Source organism: Triturus cristatus, chromosome 1_1, assembly GCF_964204655.1.
Source record: "Triturus cristatus chromosome 1_1, aTriCri1.1, whole genome shotgun sequence".
Classification (NCBI taxonomy): Eukaryota; Metazoa; Chordata; class Amphibia; order Caudata; family Salamandridae; genus Triturus; species Triturus cristatus.
Genome location: NC_140579.1, coordinates 280,853,222 through 280,875,438, shown reverse-complemented (window position 1 = coordinate 280,875,438; position 22,217 = coordinate 280,853,222). Strand labels below are relative to the sequence as shown.

Genomic DNA, 22,217 nt, shown 5'->3' with positions numbered 1-22,217 from the left:
TATCTCCAGATATATAGTTCAACAAGGCCTTGGCTTACCGGGTAGATGTGCTGTTATGGTCGCCCCACTTCGTATGTACATAGCCCCAGTCACATGTCTTATGCCATGTATGAGGATAAAAAAAAAAACACAATAATGTTCAGAAAGAACAATAGGGTAATCAACTTCTTGTGCAAACTTTGTAAAGTGGTTCAAAGAGAAAACAAATGTATTGAAACAGTGGTGCCCCATGCTTAAAAGCATCACTCTTTTGTTACTGCTTTTATCAAAAAGTACAGAAGATCAGGGCAACCAAAGCCATCAGCAAACCCACTCCCCCAACCACAACTCCAATGGTACAGCCACCATTTGTACCCCCTTTGCAGAAAGCTACACTCAATGTAGCCAAGAAGTTCCACCAATTGCAGGGCTCCCTTGGCTATCACAATTCTTGGAGAAAATAGTGACCACCCATCTCCAAGGCCCACTTAAAATCAAACCACAGACATAAACAAGCCTAGCTTCTGCCCAAAAACAGGACCTGTATTAGTCAAGGTCGGGGATAACATGCTAGAAGTGGTAAACGAGTCCCCAGCAGTTGCTTTTGCTAGGATGGACCACAATACACTTATATACCATGTCCACTCGAGCACCCACATTAGACCACTCCTTTTAATGGTTCAGTTCCTTCATTGCGAACGATATCAAAACGTCACACTAGGACTATTGACTTCCTCCTCCAGACCAATTACCTGCGAAGTCTTTGTAGGTCCCCCTCAATCACTCTCCTCCTCAAAGTTTACATCAAACATCTTCATGTTCCCCTCAGCTCCCAATAGCCTCAAATTCCTCTGATAATCAGGTCACATGCAGATGTACTTGTGCATCAACAAAGATAAGAAAAAAGTTCACAACAGCACCTCAGCCCCTCAAAGCAATAGAATGAGCTAAACAAAAATTTCAACTTCAATGTAATAAAATGTAATCCGTGTTTGAGGCCTGCCCCTCTTACACAAAATGAATCTGACAGGTCACTTACCCTTCATGTCCTAAGAGTTCTTATCAAAATGAAAGTGAGGAATATTGGGATATTGTGCGACACAAACCTCAGAATCAACACTCAGCTAAGATCAGTAATGAAGATCACATTCAACTAAATTAAATTCCATGGTACAACAAGAGCAACAACCCATGGTACTTCGTGAGTTAATAGATTTGCTCTTTTATTAACAGCACATGCGCTTGCCTATGTGCATAACAAATAGAAGGTTGCAAAATCACAAAACACAGCCGTGTGCCTCGTCTCTGGCCTACAACAATATCAGTCTTCCACATCACAACTCAGACGCCTTCAGTAACTCAATGTGCAGACTAGAATCATGCTGAAAACTAAATGCAAAGGCACTACCGGGTCACGGGGTCACACCTCTGGAATTGATTCCTATTTCACAGGTTCCCTAAACCTATGAGATTTATTTCAAAACTGAAACTCTTCCTCTTCCGTCTATAGCTCTGACACAGAATGAGCAAACAGCCACCCGTCCCTGCATAGAACGTTCACGAAGACGAGCGTTCTGTGTAACTATGGTGAATTGAAATATAATCTGCATACACTTATACATGAAGATATGCTAGTTCTATTTAACTAAAGTGATTTCAAATGTGTTCTGTATGAGAGAAACCCATGTAACGCCCTCCGCTGTGGTACTGCTCTGCTATGAAAAGGAAGTGTGCAATGCGCCCAATATCTCAATGTATCTGACTTCGTGCATCCCGCGTGCGTCTCTGCACCTGCTTCCATAGCAGTGAATGCTTTGTAAATAAAGCACAAATAAACACCTCGTTTCCTCACTCTCTTGGCTTCTTTTGCCTCATTTTATATTATCCCATGCCTGTGTGGCAACCTCCCAGGGTTCTATGTCGAGAAAGTCTACAGAATCCTACTGACTTTGCAGCAACTGTCAGTTAATCCAGATACACAATTGTTCCTCAAAGCTTTGGGCTTGCAGTATTAGTAACACAATGGGGCAGATTTACAAGAAAGTGACGCATCTATAGAGATGCGTCACTTTCCCTGTGCCACCATGCAAAACCCTTGCGTCATCATGGATGCCCCGTATTTACAATACGGCGCACCATGGTGCAAAGATTGACAGATGCGTCAGAAATTCTGATGCATCTGTTGATGGAAAAGTCACGCATTGCTGGAGTTGTGTCGCAAGCACGGCGCAACTCCAGCAATGCGTGTTGTGCCTATTACCAATACACTGCGTCACTCCTTACGCCTGCTTCAAGCAGGCGTAAGGTTTTGACGCAGGGTCGTCCTAAAAGTCACGCAGTGAAATCTTGTAGATTTCACTGCGTCACTTTTACGAGGCTTTCCTGCGTGGGAACGCCTACAGTGCATGCATTATACCTGACGCAGGTATAATGTCACGCAGGGCTTTACAACGTGACGCATCTCACTAGATGTGTCACGTTGTAAATGGGCCGCAACTTTTACGCTGCCGATGCGTCACAAAAGTGACGCAACAACAGAGCAAAAGTGATGCAAGGGGCTTGTAAATCTGCCCCAATGTGACTAGACGGAAGACTCCTGAAAGTGAGCTGGAATGTTTGGCGAACAAGCGCAGCCGCATCAAACTGGAGTATTTAGCATCACTGCAATCCATAAATAACAGTGCAAGCATTGACAAAACAAAAAGACTTAGGGGAATATTCACAAGCCCCTATCGCCACCACAACGCCACTTTCATTGACGTTGTGATGGGGATATGGGCCTCGCCTTATTCACAAGGCAGTGTTAAGCCACTTGACGTAGCTTAACGCTGCCTTGTGAATAAGGCACCGTTTCACGCTTTATTTAGCTGTATTTAGCATGAAAGGGGAGGGTAATGGGTGTTGCGGTGGGCGTTCCACCGCAACATCCATTGATTTTGACGCTGCCCCCTATTCACAAGGGCAGCGTAAATAGGAGGCAGCGCCAAAATTAAGTCCAGGAAAATCCTGGCCTTAAACAGGCGAAACGAGGAGAAATGCTATATTTCTCCTTGTTTTTGCATTTTCCATGTGTGCTGCCTTGTGCAGCACACATGGAAAAAGCAAGTTGCCATGGTTTGTGAATGTACAGGAAGGTGTTCCTTCCTGTACATAAACAAACCTTTTTAAAAAATGCCATTCCGTCACTTTCATGTGTGCTGCACAAAGCAGCACACATGAAAGTGAGAGAATTGCATTTAGGATTGTTTATGTGCAGGAAGGGACACCTTCCTACACATAAACAATTCTTCCCTGCATACAGACACCCTTGCACTCTGGTGCAAGGGTGCCTGCATTGGCGCTAAGTTGTTAAACTTAGCGCCATCACAGGGAGAAACGCAAGGCTGCACCATATCCTTGTGAATGTGGTGCAGCCTTGCGTTTCCGAAGTGGCAGAGCGAGGTGTTAAGCCAAGAAGGCATGTGAGTATACCCTTTAGGGACATATGTACAAGCCCCTACCACCACGGGAACGTCACTTTTTATGTCTCGCCTAGCGCTGCTGCGCACATGCGCAGCCCGCTCGGCGAGATTTATTGCTAATGAGGATTTTCTGAAGAGGGCTTTAAACCCCGCCCCTCATTTCCATTGGCTGGCGTCACCGTTTATGCTAAGCGGTGGTCTGCCATTGGAAATGAGCCCATCCGGACTGGATCGCCTGTTTCACGGCTGTTGTGAAGCATTTTCTTATCTTTATGAGGCTGTTATATAAACAAGCCTCAAGATCCAGTCCGGATGGGCCGTCCGCAGTGTGCCAGATGGTGGGCTGGCTGCATTCCAGCTTCAGGTTACTTGTTTCATCGGCTTGGAATGCGCCTCTTTATCACCCCCTGCGCACTCTGTGGAATAAAAGGGATCTGTGTCTTTTTAAGCTGCGGGGAGATATCGGCTTTCCACTTGCTTATAATGACCGCCTTTGCCTCTTATGTTCACACTGCCTATAGCATCCACTCAGCATCCACTCTCTGGCTTTGCCGCAGTGTGTGTGCTCTCTCCCAGCTCCCATGGCCGCATGCCCACTGTTGTCACGGCTTGTACCCCTCACTGTGCACATGCTCTGGAATGCCCATGTGCCCATTGCCCCTCACTGTCTGTGTCCCTCTGTTTGTCATTGCCCTCTGCTCCCCCTGCTTGCACCAGTGGTTGCGCCCCATGACCCCTCTGTGTGCAGCTCCACCCAGACCACAGTCCGTTTCTGCTTGAACCTCCCAATGCCAATGTTCTGCCCGAACCTTTACTGTCCCATTTCTGCCTGATCCTCTCATTGCACCCGTTCGGCCCGAAACTCACACTGTCACTTTTTTGCCTGAACCTGTCCCTTTCCCCTTTCTGCTTGGACCTCTCACTGTCCCCGCTCTGCCCGATTCTCTCACTGTCCTATTTCTGCTCGAACCTCTCATTGCCCCCGTTCTGCCCGAATCTCACACTTTCCCCTTTCTGTTTGAACCTCTCATTGTACCCGCTGTCCCCTAACCTGTCACTGTCCTATTTCTGCCCTAACCTTTGATTGCCCCCGTTCTGCCTTAACCTATCACTGTCTCTTGTCTGCCGGAACCTGTCACTCCCTCCTTTCGGCCTAAACTTCTTCCTGTCTCTGCTCTGCCCGAATCTGTCACTGTCCTGTTACATACAATTCTACCTGCATCATTTGCGTGCCTGTTAACTCGCATTGCCTCGCCTCATAGTATTTGGAAGCCTCTCTTTGCCCCTCACCCATGCCGCCTGTGGCTCTCCCTGCCCCTCCACTTGCTTATATTGGTCACCTTTGCCTCTTATGTTCACATTGCCTTTAGCGCCGCTCTCTGGCTATACCGCCGTGTGTGTGCCCTCTCCTAGCTCCCACGGCCGCATGCCCGCTGTTCTCACGGCTTGTACCCCTCACTGCGCACACGCTCTGGAATGCCCACGTGTCCATTGCCCCTCACTGTCTGTGTCCCTCTGTTTGTCATTGCCCGCTGCTCCCCCTGCTTGCACCAGTGGTTGCACCCCGTGACCCCTCTGTGTGCAGCTCCACTCAGACCACAGTCCGTTTCTGCCTGAAACTCCCAATGCCAACGTTCTGCCCGAACCTCTCACTGTTCTCTTTCTGCCTGACCCTCTCACAGTCTCCATTCTGCCAGCACCTCTCACTGTCCCATTTCTGCTGGAACCTCTCATTGCCCCCCGCTCTGCCCGAAACTCACACTGTCACTTTTCTGCCTGAACCTGTCCCTTTCCCCCTTCTGCTTGAACCTCTCACTGTCCCCGCTCTGCCTGAATCTCTCACTGTCCTATTTCTGCTCGAACCTCTCATTGCCCCCGTTCTGCCCGAATCTCACACTGTCTCTTTTCTGCCTGAACCTGTCACTTTCCCCTTTCTGCTTGAACCTCTCACTGTCCCCGCTCTGTCCGAATCTCTCACTGTCCTATTTCTGCTCGAACCTCTGATTGCCCCAATTCTGCCCAAACCTATCACTGTCCCTTGTCTGCCCAAACCTGTCACTCCCTCCTTTTAGGCCTGAACTTCTTCCTGTCTATGCCTCATAGTGTTTGGAAGCCTCTCTTTTCCCCTCGCCCATGCCCGCCTGTGCCTCTCCCTGCCCCTCCACTTGCTTATAACGGTCGCTTTTGCCTCCGATGTTCACACTGCCTATAGCATCCGCTCTCTGGCTATGCCGCCGTGTGCCCTCTCCCAGCTCCCACGGCCGCATGCCTACTGTTCTCACGGCTTGTACCCCTCACTGTGCACACGCTCTGGAATGCCCATGTGCCCATTGCCCCTCACTGTCTGTGTCCCTCTGTTTGTCATTGCCCTCTGCTCCCCCTGCTTGCACCAGTGGTTGCGCCCCATGACCCCTCTGTGTGCAGCTCCACCCAGACCACAGTCCGTTTCTGCTTGAACCTCCCAATGCCAATGTTCTGCCCGAACCTTTACTGTCCCATTTCTGCCTGAACCTCTCATTGCACCCGTTCGGCCCGAAACTCACACTGTCACTTTTTTGCCTGAACCTGTCCCTTTCCCCTTTCTGCTTGGACCTCTCACTGTCCCCGCTCTGCCCGATTCTCTCACTGTCCTATTTCTGCTCGAACCTCTCATTGCCCCCGTTCTGCCCGAATCTCACACTTTCCCCTTTCTGTTTGAACCTCTCATTGTACCCGCTGTCCCCTAACCTGTCACTGTCCTATTTCTGCCCTAACCTTTGATTGCCCCCGTTCTGCCTTAACCTATCACTGTCTCTTGTCTGCCGGAACCTGTCACTCCCTCCTTTCGGCCTAAACTTCTTCCTGTCTCTGCACTGCCCGAATCTGTCACTGTCCTGTTACATACAATTCTACCTGCATCATTTGCGTGCCTGTTAACTCGCATTGCCTCGCCTCATAGTATTTGGAAGCCTCTCTTTGCCCCTCACCCATGCCGCCTGTGGCTCTCCCTGCCCCTCCACTTGCTTATATTGGTCACCTTTGCCTCTTATGTTCACATTGCCTTTAGCGCCGCTCTCTGGCTATACCGCCGTGTGTGTGCCCTCTCCTAGCTCCCACGGCCGCATGCCCGCTGTTCTCACGGCTTGTACCCCTCACTGCGCACACGCTCTGGAATGCCCACGTGTCCATTGCCCCTCACTGTCTGTGTCCCTCTGTTTGTCATTGCCCGCTGCTCCCCCTGCTTGCACCAGTGGTTGCACCCCGTGACCCCTCTGTGTGCAGCTCCACTCAGACCACAGTCCGTTTCTGCCTGAAACTCCCAATGCCAACGTTCTGCCCGAACCTCTCACTGTCCTCTTTCTGCCTGACCCTCTCACAGTCTCCATTCTGCCAGCACCTCTCACTGTCCCATTTCTGCTGGAACCTCTCATTGCCCCCCGCTCTGCCCGAAACTCACACTGTCACTTTTCTGCCTGAACCTGTCCCTTTCCCCCTTCTGCTTGAACCTCTCACTGTCCCCGCTCTGCCTGAATCTCTCACTGTCCTATTTCTGCTCGAACCTCTCATTGCCCCCGTTCTGCCCGAATCTCACACTGTCTCTTTTCTGCCTGAACCTGTCACTTTCCCCTTTCTGCTTGAACCTCTCACTGTCCCCGCTCTGTCCGAATCTCTCACTGTCCTATTTCTGCTCGAACCTCTGATTGCCCCAATTCTGCCCAAACCTATCACTGTCCCTTGTCTGCCCAAACCTGTCACTCCCTCCTTTTAGGCCTGAACTTCTTCCTGTCTATGCCTCATAGTGTTTGGAAGCCTCTCTTTTCCCCTCGCCCATGCCCGCCTGTGCCTCTCCCTGCCCCTCCACTTGCTTATAACGGTCGCTTTTGCCTCCGATGTTCACACTGCCTATAGCATCCGCTCTCTGGCTATGCCGCCGTGTGCCCTCTCCCAGCTCCCACGGCCGCATGCCCACTGTTCTCACGGCTTGTACCCCTCACTGTGCACACGCTCTGGAATGCCCACCTGCCCATTGCCCCTCACTGTCTGTGTCCCTCTGTTTGTCATTGCCCTCTGCTCCCCCTGCTTGCACCAGTGGTTGTGCCCCATGACCCCTCTGTGTGCAGCTCCACCCAGACCACAGTCAGTTTCTGCCTGAACCTCCCAATGCCAACGTTCTGCCCGAACCTTTACTGTCCCCTTTCTTCCTGACCCTCTCACAGTCTCCGTTCTGCCCGTACCTCTCACTGTCCCATTTCTGCCTGAACCTCTCATTGCCCCCTGCTCTGCCCGAATCTCACACTGTCACTTTTCTGCCTGAACCTGTCCCTTTCCCCTTTCTGCTTGAACCTCCCACTGTCCGCGCTCTGCCTGAATCTCTCACTGTCCTATTTCTGCTCGAACCTCTCATTGCCCCCATTCTGTCTGAATCCCACACTGTCACTTTTATGCCTGAACCTGTCACTTTCCCCTTTCTGTTTGAACCTCTCATTTTCCCCGCTGTCCCCTAACCTGTCACGGTCCTATTTCTGTCTGAACCTCCGATTGCCCCCGTTCTGCCCGAACCTATCACTGTCCCTTGTCTGTTTGAGCCTGTCACTCCCTCCTTTCTGCCTGAACTTCTTCCTGTCTCTGCTCTGCCCGAACCTGTCACTGTCCTGTTACATACAATTCTACCTGCATCATTTGTGCGCCTGTTAACTCGCATTGCCTTGCCTCATAGTGTTTGGAAGCCTCTCTTTTCCCCTCGCCCATGCCCGCCTGTGCCTCTCCCTGCCCCTCCACTTGCTTATAACGGTCGCTTTTGCCTCCGATGTTCACACTGCCTATAGCATCCGCTCTCTGGCTATGCCGCCGTGTGCCCTCTCCCAGCTCCCACGGCCGCATGCCCACTGTTCTCACGGCTTGTACCCCTCACTGTGCACACGCTCTGGAATGCCCACCTGCCCCTCACTGTCTGTGTCCCTCTGTTTGTCATTGCCCTCTGCTCCCCCTGCTTGCACCAGTAGTTGCGCCCCATGACTCCTCTGTGTGCAGCTCCACCCAGACCACAGTCTGTTTCTGCCTGAACCTCCCAATGCAAATGTTCTGCCCAAACCTCTCACTGTTCCCTTTCTGCCTGAACCTCTCATTGCCCCCCGCTCTGCCCAAATCTCACACTGTCACTTTTCTGCCTGAACCTGTCCCTTTCCCCTTTCTGCTTGAACCTCTCACTGTCCCCACTCTGCCTGAATCTCTCACTGTCCTATTTCTGCTCAAACCTCTCATTACCCCCTTCTGCCCGAATCTCACACTTTCCCCTTTCTGTTTGAACCTCTCATTGTCCCCGCTGTCCCCTAACCTGTCACTCCTATTTCTGCCCGAACCTCTGATTGCCCCGTTCTGCCCGAACCTATCACTGTCCCTTTTCTGCCCAAACCTGTCACTCCCTCCTTTTGGCCTGAACTTCTTCCTGTCTCTGCTCTGCCCGAACCGGTCACTGTCCTGTTATATACAATTCTACCTGCATCATTTGTGCGCCTGTTAACTTGCATTGCCCCGCCTCCTAGTATTTGGAAGCCTCCCTTTGCCCCTCGCCAATGCCCGCCTGTGCCTCTTCCTGCCCCTCCACTTTCTTATAATGGTCGCCTTTGCCTCTTATGTTCACATTGCCTTCAGCATTCGCTCTCTGGCTATGCTGCCATGTGTGTGCCCGCTCCCAGCTCCCACGGCCGCATGCCCACTGTTCTGATGGCTTGTACCCCTCACTGTGCACAGCTCTGAAATGCCTAGTGCCCATTGCCCCTCACTGTTTGTGTCCATCTGTTTGTCACTTCCCTCTGCTCCCCCTGCTTGCACCAGTGGTAGCGCCCCATGACTCCTCTGTGTGCAGCTCCACCCAGACCACAGTCAGTTTCTGCCTGAACCTCCCAATGCCAACGTTCTGCCCGAACCTCTCACTGTTCCCTTTCTTCCAGGCCCTCTCACAGTCTCCGTTCTGCCCATACCTCTCACTGTCCCATTTCTGTCTGAACCTCTCATTGCCCCCTGCTCTGCCCGAATATCACACTGTCACTTTTCTGCCTGAACCTGTCCCTTTCCCCTTTCTGCTTGAACCTCTCACTGTCCCCGCTCTGCCCGAATCTTTCACTGTCCTATTTCTGCTCGAACCTCTCATTGCCCCCGTTCTGCCCGAATCTCACACTTTACCCTTTCTGTTTGAACCTCCCATTGTCCCCGCTGTCCCTTAACCTGTCACTCCTATTTCTGCCCGAACCTCTGATTGCTCCCGTTCTGCCCGAACCTATCCCTGTCCCTTGTCTGCCCGAACCTGACACTCCCTCCTTTTGGCCTGAACTTCTTCCTGACTCTGCTCTGCCTGAACCTGTCACTGTCCTGTTACATACAATTCTACCTGCATCATTTGTGCGCCTGTTAACTCGCATTGCCTCGCCTCATAGTGTTGGGAAGCCTCTCTTTTCCCCTCGCCCATGCCTGCCTCTGCCTCTCCCTGCCCCTCTATTTGATTATAATGGTCGCCTTTGCCTCTTATGTTCACACTGCCTACAGCATCAGCTCTCTGGCTATGTCGCCGTGTGTGTGCCCTCTCCCAGCTCCCGGATGGAACAGCAAGATTGGCTGTAATACATAGTGTAACAGTCCATAAAAAGGAAGTAAAGTGACCGATTCCTGTCCGTGCCGCAGAGCCACTACATTTCCAGCTCCCTTGCAGACTTACTCCTGACCTTCTATGGGAGAGTCACCAAGCTCCATGTTTCTCCAGCTGTGCAGAATACGAATAGTCGGTCCGTTGTGCAACAGTAAATCGAAATGCCTCGCCAGAGGAAGGGAGTCTGTAGAGGCTTTACATGACCAAGAAACACTCTTGAAACAAGCAGCTCTTGGCAGGTGCTGTTACAGCAGGGGCACTTTTCATGGGAGCACGTCAAGACCCCATACCAGGCACAAACACCACTCAAGTACTTTCCGGTTCTTAGATGGAAAACTGCAACCCATACACAGACATGTCTTTGAAGCAAATGTCAGGAACAGTGAACGCTGTCAGCAAAGGTAAAATGACATTACTTGATTTTCATAATGTATATGACCCCTGATTATCACACACACTTCACAGTGCTCCCGATGTTCATCGGATTTATGCACCGGCTTTGCACAATATACTTGTTATTATTTTTCTGCTTTGCATTGTGGTACTTGAAGTTGTGCTTTTGCCCGAGTGCCTCAGTAATGCAGGAGGGTGGCTGCCCTAGACAGGACAGTTCGGGAGGTCTGCTGTCGGGTGCAGGATGTGTGTGGTGGGGAGCTCTGCAGGAAGGGTGTGGGCTACACTTATCTATTTCTGGAGTGTCCCTACGAAGGACACTGACTGAGTGCCACAAGTCAAAGCACAACCCGTGGGTAGGAAAGTGGCAAGCAGATTCATAAAAACAGAACCGGGAGCGCTATCACAGGGTCACGCAGCGAGAAGGCACTATCACAGGGTGTGCACACAATGAGCTGCAAACCCCTGCAGAGAGCTGGTCTCCAGCTCATTGTTTCGAGGCTCGGTGCAGCCGACGTTCACAGGAGGTGTGAGATCTCCCTAGGAAGGGGGGTGGTGTGGGGTGTGTGATGAATTTAACGTGCCCCTGGCTGTGATAGGCACACAGCCTCGCCCCCTCCTCCAAAGGTGAAAGTTTTGCAGAAGTTGGCATGCCTGAAGGGGCAGGCAGACTAACGCGGGTTTGAGGCTAGCTCCGAACCTGAGGGTTGCGCTGATTGAAGCAAAGCACTCTTCACCGGTCACCCCGGGGTTCGGGCCAGAGCTGCCAGCTCTGGAGCTAGGGAACCTGTCTTGAGTCTCGACATCTACTTAACATCCTGTGATCCTGGGTAAATTACTTAATCTCCCTTAGCCTAAAAAAAGGAATTTGTCCTTGTGTAGTGTAAATGGTGCTCATTTAAAGCACAACAGACCTACAGGTCGAGTTCGCGCTACGCTAAATAAAATTGCAACAAAAACAAAACTAGCATTACAAATGCAATAGGTCTCGCCTTTCATTAAGTTAAAGCCATTTGCTTTGCTATACAATACCATTAGCAAAGCAAATGGCTTTAACTTTATAAAAGGCGAGACCTATTGCATTTTCAATGCTTGTTGTGACATTCCCATGGCGATAGGGGCCTTGCCTTATGTACAAGGCAGCGTTCAGCCACTTAATGTGGCTTAACACTGCCTTGTACATAAGGCACTCTTTCCTGCTATGTTTAGCATGAAAGGAGCATGCAGTAGGTATTGTGGTGGGCGTTCCACCGCAACATCCATTGTATTTGACGCTGCCCCCTATGTACAAGGGTAGTGTACATAGGAGGCAGCGCCAAGTTGAAGACCAGGAAAATTCTGGGCTTAAGTTGGCGAAACGAGGAGAAATGCATTATTTCTCCTCGTTTTTGCTTTTTCCATGTGTGCTGCCTTGTGCATCACACATGGAAAAAGCTAAATGTCATGGTTTGTTTATGTACAGGAAGGTGTCCCTTCCTGTACATAAACAAACATTTAAAAAAAAAAATCAATTTTGTAACTTTTATGTGTGCTGCAGGAAGAAGCTCAAATGAAAGTTACAAAATTGCATTTTAGGATTGTTTATGTGCAGGATGGGACACCTTCCTACAAATAACCAATCCTCCCCTGCACACAGACACCCTTGCACTCTGGTGCAAGGGTGCCTGCGTTGGCGCTAAGTTGTTAAACTTAGCGTCATCGCAGGGGGAAACGTAAGGCTGCACTACATTCTTGTAAATATGGTGCAGCCTTGCGTTTCCGATGTGGCAAAGCGTGTCTGTAAGCCCAGGAGGCTAACGACACGCTCCACCACTTCATTGTACATATCCCCTTTGGCTTTTTATAGTACAGGCACACAAAATAAGGGTGAAATGCACTCAAGGAGCATGCACTCAAATATACACGGCCCAGTGCACATTCAGACAATTATCACAGTCTATTTTTAGGTCTCGCCTAGTGTTGCAGCGCAAATGCGTTGCCATCGCTTTGCGAGGCATGCAGTATACACTATAGTGTGGAAGCTTCAGTGAAGCTCCGTCCACTCTCTGGCCCATCTTCTTCATTGGCTTAGGTTATAAATGCTGCCTTCTGATTGGTTTTAAGCTTGTTAGTCCCTCCTGATGACAGCCATGTCAGTCATTTGTATCCTTCCATGACTACTGGCCCCATTACTGCACAGACTACTTTCTTCCTATCCTTTCCTACACCCCCTCCCACAGTGCGTGACTTCTTGGGGCCCCGCCCCCCGTGCATGCCCAATCGTGCTCGTGCCCGCCCACACTTCTGTTTTCAATGCAATAGGTCTCGCGTAAATGTGAGTCCTATTGTATAGCCAATGCTTGTTCTAAACTCTTATCAGCATATCATGCTGCGCTTTCACTTTTGCAGTAGCAGCCACATCTTCCTTTTGTGCACCGCGCTTTATATTTAAAATGGTGGATGTGCTTAAATTTCTTCTGCGCGGCTCACCAAAAAACAACTTTTATCACAGCACCGTTAAGCACCCGGTCCCTCTCAATGTGCTCAGTGCACTACGGGTGGAATTACAGAGGCATTTACACCTAATGCTGCGGGTGGCCCCAGCACTCAGGGTCCCTGAAGCCAGTCTTCTAAACCGACCTGGTGGTGAGCAGTCTGCAGAACCAAAGGAAGAAGGAAAAGGTAAATCATGGTGTGGCATAAGATGTCACGGGGCTCTTGCGGGTGAATGGCGGAAGCTGACACTGGGCTCCTGCAATGAGATTTGGTTGAAGTCCCCTGGGATTTGTGTCTGCTTGTGTGCAGCGGTCTCGTCATTCTCTTCCGGTAACCTCTCTGGCTGTTGGAATTACACGTTTGCGTATTCAATTACCGTGATACTACACTAAGTAGTAAACTTTGTGCAACATTTAATGTTCATGCACCCTCTTCTATTACCCAACTTTCAGAGTTGCTACCTAGTTTTTTGTACATCTTAAATAATGGCAGCCGTGTGTCTCGCCCAAATCCTTTTTTTTGTTGAACATCTTACATAATAGAGACCCCGCGTCTTGTGCGCGGCTCGCCCAACTCGTCTTTTTTTTTTTTTACAGTTTAAATTATGACAGTCATGCTTCTTGCTGTGCTTGGCTCGCCAAACTCAGCATTTTGTTTTTGCCATCTGAAACAATGGGGTGCCTCTGCAGTGCCCTTGGCTGACTTCGTGACCAACACACCATCAGGTGCCCTGTCTATCTGAGTTATCTGCAGCACCTCTCTTCCTACTCTCCTGTTGCACTGATTTCTGCTGTGGCCCCTCCCTGTCTCCTGAGGTCCTTTTTTTCACCCCACGGCGTCTGTGCAGCTCCACTTTCCATACCTAGGCAGCCTCGAAACCCATGGGGCTCCTTTCCCCGATGGCTCCTCTTTCAACACCATTTTGGTTGCCCCCATCTTCCTAGGTGGGCTCCCCTTATCCTGACAATGCCTTCCCATCCATTATCACCACCCCCTGCCAACCGGGACACCAACTACTAATGTGTTGCTCCCCTCTGTGCCTCCTCAGCTGGCTCCTCTCTAGCCTGCTTTGTAGTTGAAACATCAGGGTTTTATTTGGGTTAGCTTGTTCCAATGACAATACCGTTTATTTATGTGTTTTGAAAACCTGCAAGCGGTACCTAAACACGAACTTTGTAGTTGTAATCGTTGGTTACGAGAAGTAAAAGAGACGCAGTTATTTCCAGCCTTGGTACTCGTAAGCAACGAATATAAGTACAAAGTGCGTGTTTATGCACTGCTTGCAGGTTTTCAAAACAAATTAATAAAAGGCATTGCCATTTACAATGCCAACAGCTCAAACTCGCAAATGCGAGACCGATTGCATTGCACATGCTTGTTTAATATAGGTGCAGGTTAATACAGATCAACAAACACACACAGACTAACGGTCATGCATGACCATGTGCATCAAGGGGCACATCAGTAACGTGCATCAATAGAACCCAGGATGATGTGCAACAAAGGGTACAATGTGACAAACAGTAGGTCAGAACTAGTGGTCTTGTCGTGGGGTCAGGGCGCTGTACAATGGGGGAGATATGGTGATGTGCCACAGGGCAGACATGTCAATGTGTCCCTTGTCACGTGTGACACTTTCAGCTAGCACTGAGTTTATTGCCCAACAGCATTTTAACTATAAAATAAAAATGGTAAAAAAAACAAAGTATAGGTCCTTGTTATCATCCTGCTATTTAGTTTTTGAAGTCGCCTCTTTTTTTGTGTCTCATAATCTGAACAGACTGGGCTTCTATGTTCATGTGACACTCTGGAACGCTTTTGCTCTGGACATAAACAGTCCAATGCAATCATTGCAAAATGGCTTGTGAAACATAACAAAGCTTTACTGAATGAACCATATAAATATTAGACAATGCACTGCCCGACTCAAATGGTTTTCTGTGAAGATCAGTTTTCGTTTCCATCAACGTCAAAGGTAAATTATGTTAAATGACCGTAGTAAATAAATATAAATCCATTCCAGAAGCATGGTGTATGCAGCTTAATCAATCCTTCAAATACTACGTCCCATATAAGATATCATCCCCAACCGACCGTGACATATTTCAGAGCTGCTATTGTACATTCATGTAGCCAAACCTAACAAGCATTGGCATAGCCAATGGTCTCGCTTTTGGGACCTTCTAAGTATTTAGTTAAACACTTATAAGGTCCCAAAGGTGAGACCTATTGGCTATGCCAATGCTTGGTGTGGTTGTGCGTGTGTGTGTGTGTGGTTGAGTGTGTGTGGTTGTGTGGTTGAGTGTGTGTGGTTGTGTATGTGTGTGTGGTTATGTGTGTGGTTGTGTGTGTGGGTGTGGTTGTGGGTGTTGGTGCGGTTGTGGGTGCGGTTGTGGGTGTGTTTGGATGTGTGGTTGTGTGTGGTTGTGTGTGTGGTTGTGTGTGTGGTTGCGTGTGTGTGGTTGCGTGTGTGTGGTTGCGTGTGTGTGGTTGCGTGTGTGTGTGGTTGTGTGTGTGGTTTGTGTGGTTTTGTGGTTCTGTGTGTGGTTGTGTGGTTGGTTGTGTGGTTGGTTGTGTGTGTGGTTGTGTGTGGTTGTGTGTGTGGTTATGTGTGTGTGGCTATGTGTGTGTGGTGTGTGTGTGTGTGGTGTGTGTGTGTGGTTGTGTGTGGTTGTGTGTGTGTGTGGCTGTGTGTGTGTGCGTGGTTGTGTGCGTGGTTGTGTCTGTGGTTGTGTCTGTGGTTGTGTGTGTGGTTGTGTGTGTGGTTGTGTGTGTGGTTGTGTGTGTGTGGTTGTGTGTGTGGTTGTGTGTGTGGCTGTGTGTGTGGTTGTGTGTGTGGTTGTGTGTGTGTGCGCGCTTGTGTGTGTGGTTGTGTGTGTGGTTGTGTGTGTGGTTGTGTGTGGTTGTGTGTGTGTGTTTGTGGTTGTGTGTGTGGTTGTGTGCGTGTGTGTGGTTGTGTGTGTGGTTGTGTATGGTTGTGTGTGTGTGGTGTGTGTGTGGTGTGTGTGTGGTTGTGTGTGTGGTTGTGTGTGGCTGTGTATGTGAGATTGTATGTGTGGTTGTGTGTGCGGTTGTGTGTGGTTATGTGTGGTTGTGTGTGTGGTTGTGGCTGTGTGTTTGTGGTTGTGGTTGTGTGTTTGTGGTTGTGTGTGGTTGTGTGTGTGTGTGGTTGTGGGTATGAGTGTTGTTGTGGGTGTGTTTGTATGGATGTGTGGTTGGGTGTGGTTGGGTGTTTGGTTGAGTGTGTGTGGTTTGTGTGGTTGTGTGTGTGTGGTTGTGTGTGTGTGATTGTGTGGCTGTGTGTGTGGGGTTGTGTGTGTGGTTGTGGTTGTGTGTGTGGTTGTGTGTGTGTGGTTGTGTGCTTGGTTGTGTGTGTGTGGTTGTGTGTGTGTGGTTATGGTTGTGTGTGGTTGTGTGTGTGGTTGTGTGTGTGGTTGTGGTGTGTGTGGTTGTGTGTGGTTGTGGGTGTGGTTGGGTGTGGTTGTGGGTGTGTGTGGTTGTGGGTAGGGTTGTGTGTGTGGTTGTGTGTGTGGTTGTGTGTCTGGTTGTGTGTGGCTGTGTGTGGTTGTGTGTGGTTGTGTGTGGTTGTGTATTGTGTGGGTGGTTGTGTGTGTGGTTGTGTGTTGTGTGTGCGATTGTGTGTGTGGTTGTGTGTGTGGTTGTGTGTGGTTGTGTGTGGTTGTGTTTGTGTGGTTGTGTGTGTGTGGTTGTGTGTGTGGATGTTTGTGGTTGTGTGTGTGTGTGGTTGTGTGTGTTGTGTGTGGTTGTGTGTTTGGTTGTGTGTGTGGTTGTGGGTGTGTGGTTGTGTGTGTGTGTGGTTGTGTGTGTGTCTTTGGTTGTGGTTGTGTGTGTGGTTGTGGGTGTGGTTGGGTGTGGTTGTGTGTGTGGTTGTGTGTGTGGTTGTGTGTGTGGTTGAGTGTGTGGTTGAGTGTGTGGTTGAGTGTGTGGTTGTGTGTGTGTGGTTGTGTGTGTGGTTGTGTGTGATTGTGGGTGTGGTTGTGTGTGGTTGTGTGTGGTTGTGTGTGGTTGTGTGTGGTTGTGTGTGTGGTTGTGTGTGTGGTTGTGGGTGTGGTTGTGTGTGTGGTTGTGTGTGTGTGGTTGTGTGTGTGTGTGTGGCTGTGTGTGGGTGTGGTTGTGTGTGTGGATGTGTGTGTGTGGTTGTGTGTGTGGATGTGTGTGTGTGGTTGTGTGTGTGGTTGTGTGTGTGGATGTGTGTGTGGTTGTGTGTGTGGATGTGTGTGTGGTTGTGTGTGTGGTTGTGGTTGTGTGTGTGGTTGTGCGTGTGGTTGTGCGTGTGGTTGTGCGTGTAACTAATACTAAAAGCATCTCAAAATAAAGGAACACAAACATCGAGTTTGTGGAAAGAGTAAGCACGTTGTAAGTCAAACGGGCGCAGCAAAGCATTAACTCAACAACAAAACAAACAAGATCACTTAGCGAAGACTGAGTGCTGATAATGGATACACACAGCCCATCATCTTAAGAGTTCGATCGCAGCCAATGTGCACTCAAACCTGCCCCCTCCTTGTGAGTTGCATCCTATATTTCATGAGTTGTAACTGTTGCACCCACCATAGCGCTTTGAGATCTAAAGCGCTACATAGGTCTAATTGATTAACCAGTCGCCAACATGCTGTGCTTTTAAAGAGAATGTGCCAAAAGTTTCCAGCTTCCTCATCATGTCCTCATGAAAGCGCCAAAGAAAGGACTCCCTGAATGGTGCAACGGACATGAAGCAGCCGCTGCGATCAGAAATAAACACTGTGAACGTTGTCCAGTTTCACAGTAACATTTCCTTAATGTTCTTTAAGTCACAAAACAGTAATACTAAAAGCATCTCAAAATAAAGGAACACAAATATCGAGTTTGTGGAAAGAGAAAGCACATTGTAAGTCAAACGGGCGCAGCAAAGCATTAACACAACAACATGTTCTTTGGTGTTTGATGTTCTTTGAACGAGAACATCAAAGGGGCGCTGCGAAAATGATCGCGGGTGAAAGTGAAAGTGATCGCGGGCGCTTAATGAGCATGACGAGGTTTGCCAGCCTCTGCTCCCAAGCGCGCCCGCGCACATGCACTGTAGCTCTAGGCTGGCCATGGTAGCATTTTTTGAGCCCTCACAAAAAGTCTCGACCAGACCAGCGCACGTGCTGGGTCAGGCGAGACCAAAAAAGGGGCTAAAAGACATTAGGTGTAGGACAGCGGCAGGATAGTGAGAAATAAGGGGAATATGACAGTATTTTGGGGGGGGTTTAGCCTTTCACCATATTATACACAAATGCTAAGAAGCAAATTTGTTTCAAATAACTTTTAATAACTAAAGTAGATCACGTGCTTATATTATGACACGCAAAAATACCAATAGTAGGTATTGCATTCTTATGTGAGTACATATTAGTGTTCTTCAAATACACTCAGAAGTCGGTCATGAAATTCCATACTATTTGCAAACCCCTGTATGCAGAGGGATCGTAATTCGAAATAATGCAGATTTTACATTGCCTGCTAATTACTGGGTACAAGAAACTTTGTATTCCGCAATTTACCACAGATCAATTTCAACCATTCAATTTTAGGAGGAATTTACTAGCAGAAAAGTACCTTCTAGTAATTACCAGGAAAATCAAGACTTTTCGAAACACACCAAATTTTGCACATTATGACCCATTTCAATGTTTGAAATCGAAACTGGAAATTACATATTAACAAACTGCATTTTTGTAGTATATTTAGTAGAACGAAGAGAATACTACTAAAGTACTACAAAATACTGTTCACTCTCCTACAAGTGCAAATCTAGACATCTCCTATATTTTCCATGGGGAGATCCTTTCACATGTAATGTTACATCTTAGTAATACATATGGGAGGGATTGTGGGATTGTTTAAGAAATTTGGGACACATTATACAATAGGTGAGGTTCAAGGAGGAGGGAGGAGGGGTTTAAGGGGGAGTTAAGAAGGGATTTGGGGAAGGCAGAAGCCTATACTCAAAAAAGTAAGCCAATTTATATTAACAAATGACACTTCTAAATTTGTTACAGCTAAATGAAAACCAAAACAGTAGCAAACTGTTAGTAATTAGGTTACTGTTTGGCTGGGGTGGAAGCCCTGGTCAAGCAGTAACCACAATCCTAGTCAGGGTAAGGCACAAGCAAACTCCAAATTAACCTGTGCTCACCCACTGGTCCTTGGCACAGCGCAGAGTCTTAGCTTGGAGGCAATGTGTAGAGTATTCGTACAACACTTCAAACAGTAAAAAAGTAAAATAACCACACAAAAAAACTCACTCCTGGTTAGAAGAATAGAGCAACACATATTGAATAAAACAAGACTAAAATTACAAAAATCCAATCAGCGGAACATGACCAATACATTTTTAAAGAATAAACTGTAGCATAAGCGCTAACCAATGCCATCTGGTCGTTCTGGAATGGGTCAAACTCAATGCTTAGGCTGACCGTGATGGAGAGCGGGTTGGATGCAGTCCCAGAATAGTCCAGCTGAAGTTTTACCTTCTTAAATTTTGTGCCAAAGGTCCCGTTCACATTCAAGAGGGTCTCAAGGAGCAAGCAGAGCGTCGTTGACGATGGGTGACATGGGCTGAAGATCAGACTGGGCGTCATGGATTGGCGGGCTGGTGCTTCGCATTGGTAGTCCTCTGCGGGTGATCGATGCTTGCTGTAGGGAAAGATGGGCTTGGGGCAGCTCGTCCTTAATTTTAGTGTGTGTGGTGTGGTTCTGATGCAAACAGGTCTGTTGGAGGTCGCAAAGAGCCCAAAAGCTTGTTTTCAAGAGCCCAAGATCCACACAAAGGTTCCAGGACCTGAGAGGCACCACTTGGGGTCAGGAGCTGGATTGGGAGCCTTTCATTCTCGTGAGGCTCAGATTAGGAGGCCTGCAGACTAGCACTTTGAGTCACTCTGAGGTCCTGGGTTCAAGATGAAGTTGCAGGTCCAGTTCTTCTTCTCCAGGCAAGAGGGCAGCAGGCAGCAGACCAGCACACCAGAGCAGCAGTTTCTTTAATGCAGCAGTCCCAAAGAGTGGCAGTCCTTGCAGCATCACAGCAGACTTCTTCCTGGCAGAGTATCTACAGGTGCAGCAGTGCAATGAAGAGCTGGTGTCTGAGGTTCTTCTTTTTCACCCTGGTCTAGACAGTGCCTTTGAAGTGCATTGAATTTCCTGCCTCCCCGGCCCTGGCTCCAAGATGGTGTTAATGACAATGCTGGGTTGTTAGGTCATTTATGTGAAGGCAGAGCACAGGCTATTCAGGTGTGTGAGGAACTATGCTCGTCTCCGGCCCCCATCCTGCCTGCAGATGGCCCACTTAAGTACACCTTATCCTTCTATTGTGCGACTGTCTGAGAGTAATTTCCCAAAGCCTAACTGTCAGCTACACCTCCTCATGTGACCCCAGACAGGCTACAGACACAAAAGGGCTAAGGATATGAAAATGCCACCTTTCCAAAAGTGGTTCTCCTCCACATGCCTTCATATCAATGCAGCTACATTCTTGCAGTAACTGACATTGGATAAAAGATTTTTTTTTAAGGCATATGTATGTGTCTACATTCTCTGACAAGGGAAGGACCTCTCTTTATACAACAGTGTATTTTTTGTTATAGAGCTAATCAGTTGTTTGCTACTCCTCTACTTTCTCAGTATGTATTTTGGTTGTTAAAAGAGTGCTCCAAACATCATGGAGTTATAGGGGGTAAGAACAGATTATGCCACCCCCACTCAAAATCAACAATACAACCACAAAGACCTAATCTGCCATCATGGCAATTCTTTATCTTTACTTTGTGAGTGGGAATGGAAGTTTATTTTCATCCTGTCAAGGCCGAATATCCTCAGGATCGGTTTGTAGCGGAGAATGGTCCACCTCTTCATAGCCCCAAGCCAGAATAGCCGTAAGGCACTGGTCAACGATTTGATCAAGTGGGGGAAGGAAAGGAAGGGAACTGCTGGGAGGGAGGTCTGAGAAAACAAGAAAGATAATCAACACACATTTTCCTTCCTCAACATGTTAACAAATCTTTTGCAACAGCCATTAAACATGTACTTATACACCAATGCAATATACCTGTAAAGAAAAATAACACAAGGCAATGCACTGTTCCTATGGAATTCATTCAATTATATGTCCTTGCGGGGAGAGGGTGTGCTGCAACAAGATACATGAAACCATCATTATCCATGTACAACCTTCATCAGGATTACTAAAATCGTATTACCTGGGAACACATTTTATGCCATGACACACATACCCTTGTAGGACTCCTAACCGCATCACAGGGGACCGAGGGTAGTCCGTACCTCTCACGAGAACCCCTGTTAAGCAGAGTCAAGAAAACAGTACACCCATAAATCAACCAGACATCACGTAGTTAGGAACAGCGATAAAGAAACAGCTAGGAACATACAGCTCATGTCAACTAGCATAAGTATTGTGGAACGACTTGCACTTTTCCACAAATAAAACAAGAATACAGTTTCACGGCCTGGAACAACCGCAAGGTTCCGATCAGGAGTCAAGCTGTACTAATCCTTTTCAGAGCTTTGCCAAGTCTTTTTGTTCTCAAAAGAAAACGAGAACTCCTGCAGGACTACAGCAGAGAAGGCAAGTGTCGACAAGAGTGCTCACTAAGCCCCCGGGACTTTGAAGAACACACCACTAAGAAGCTTCACCCAACACTGCGGGGGTTCCGGGAAGTAGAACAGGACCCAGACACTATGAGGAGCACACTGCAATCGGTGCAAGGCATCCGTACCTCACCGGACCAAGCAGGAGAACGAGGAAATCTCACGGCGGCAAAAACGAAGCGTAGAATCCAAGGTGAGCAAATCACGGCTCCCCTTTCTCACCAAACCAAGGAATAGCAAGGCGTCCACCTCAATCTGGGTCAAAACAATGAATTTCCGACACGGACAGAAGGTCCGTCATCCTTTTCATTGCATTATGCGAGCACGTCACGTCACGTGCTGGAGGATCATGGGGGTTGTAGTTTTTTGGCCACTTCCGTGTTCCCCGCATCAATGCAAGCTGATCTTACGGTAAGCGCTGTCTTTTCCCAATATGTGAATGACGCGCTCACTGGAATCGCAACACTTCCTTAACAATCTCCCTTCACAAACTTAGGTGAATTGTCCCTCCTCACAATAGCCGTACACTTTACTCTAAAAGAACCAACCTAAAAGTCAACAGTCACAGGGTTCAAAGAGGAATACCCCATACATTGATAGGTGTATATAACACAAAAATGTGCAACAAAATGAAAAAAGTG

The 22,217-nt window shown here is 48.4% G+C and overlaps 1 long non-coding RNA gene across 1 annotated transcript; it reads right to left on the bottom strand.

Annotated features, from left to right (window-relative positions):
* Positions 1–18,223: 18,223 nt before the first annotated feature.
* On the bottom strand, positions 18,224–21,897 carry LOC146870127 (uncharacterized). Its single transcript, XR_014969500.1, has 2 exons — positions 21,705–21,897; positions 18,224–20,910 (listed from the first exon to the last, which is right to left on the bottom strand). It is a non-coding gene; the product is annotated as an uncharacterized LOC146870127 (long non-coding RNA).
* Between the last annotated feature and the right edge of the window lie 320 nt (positions 21,898–22,217).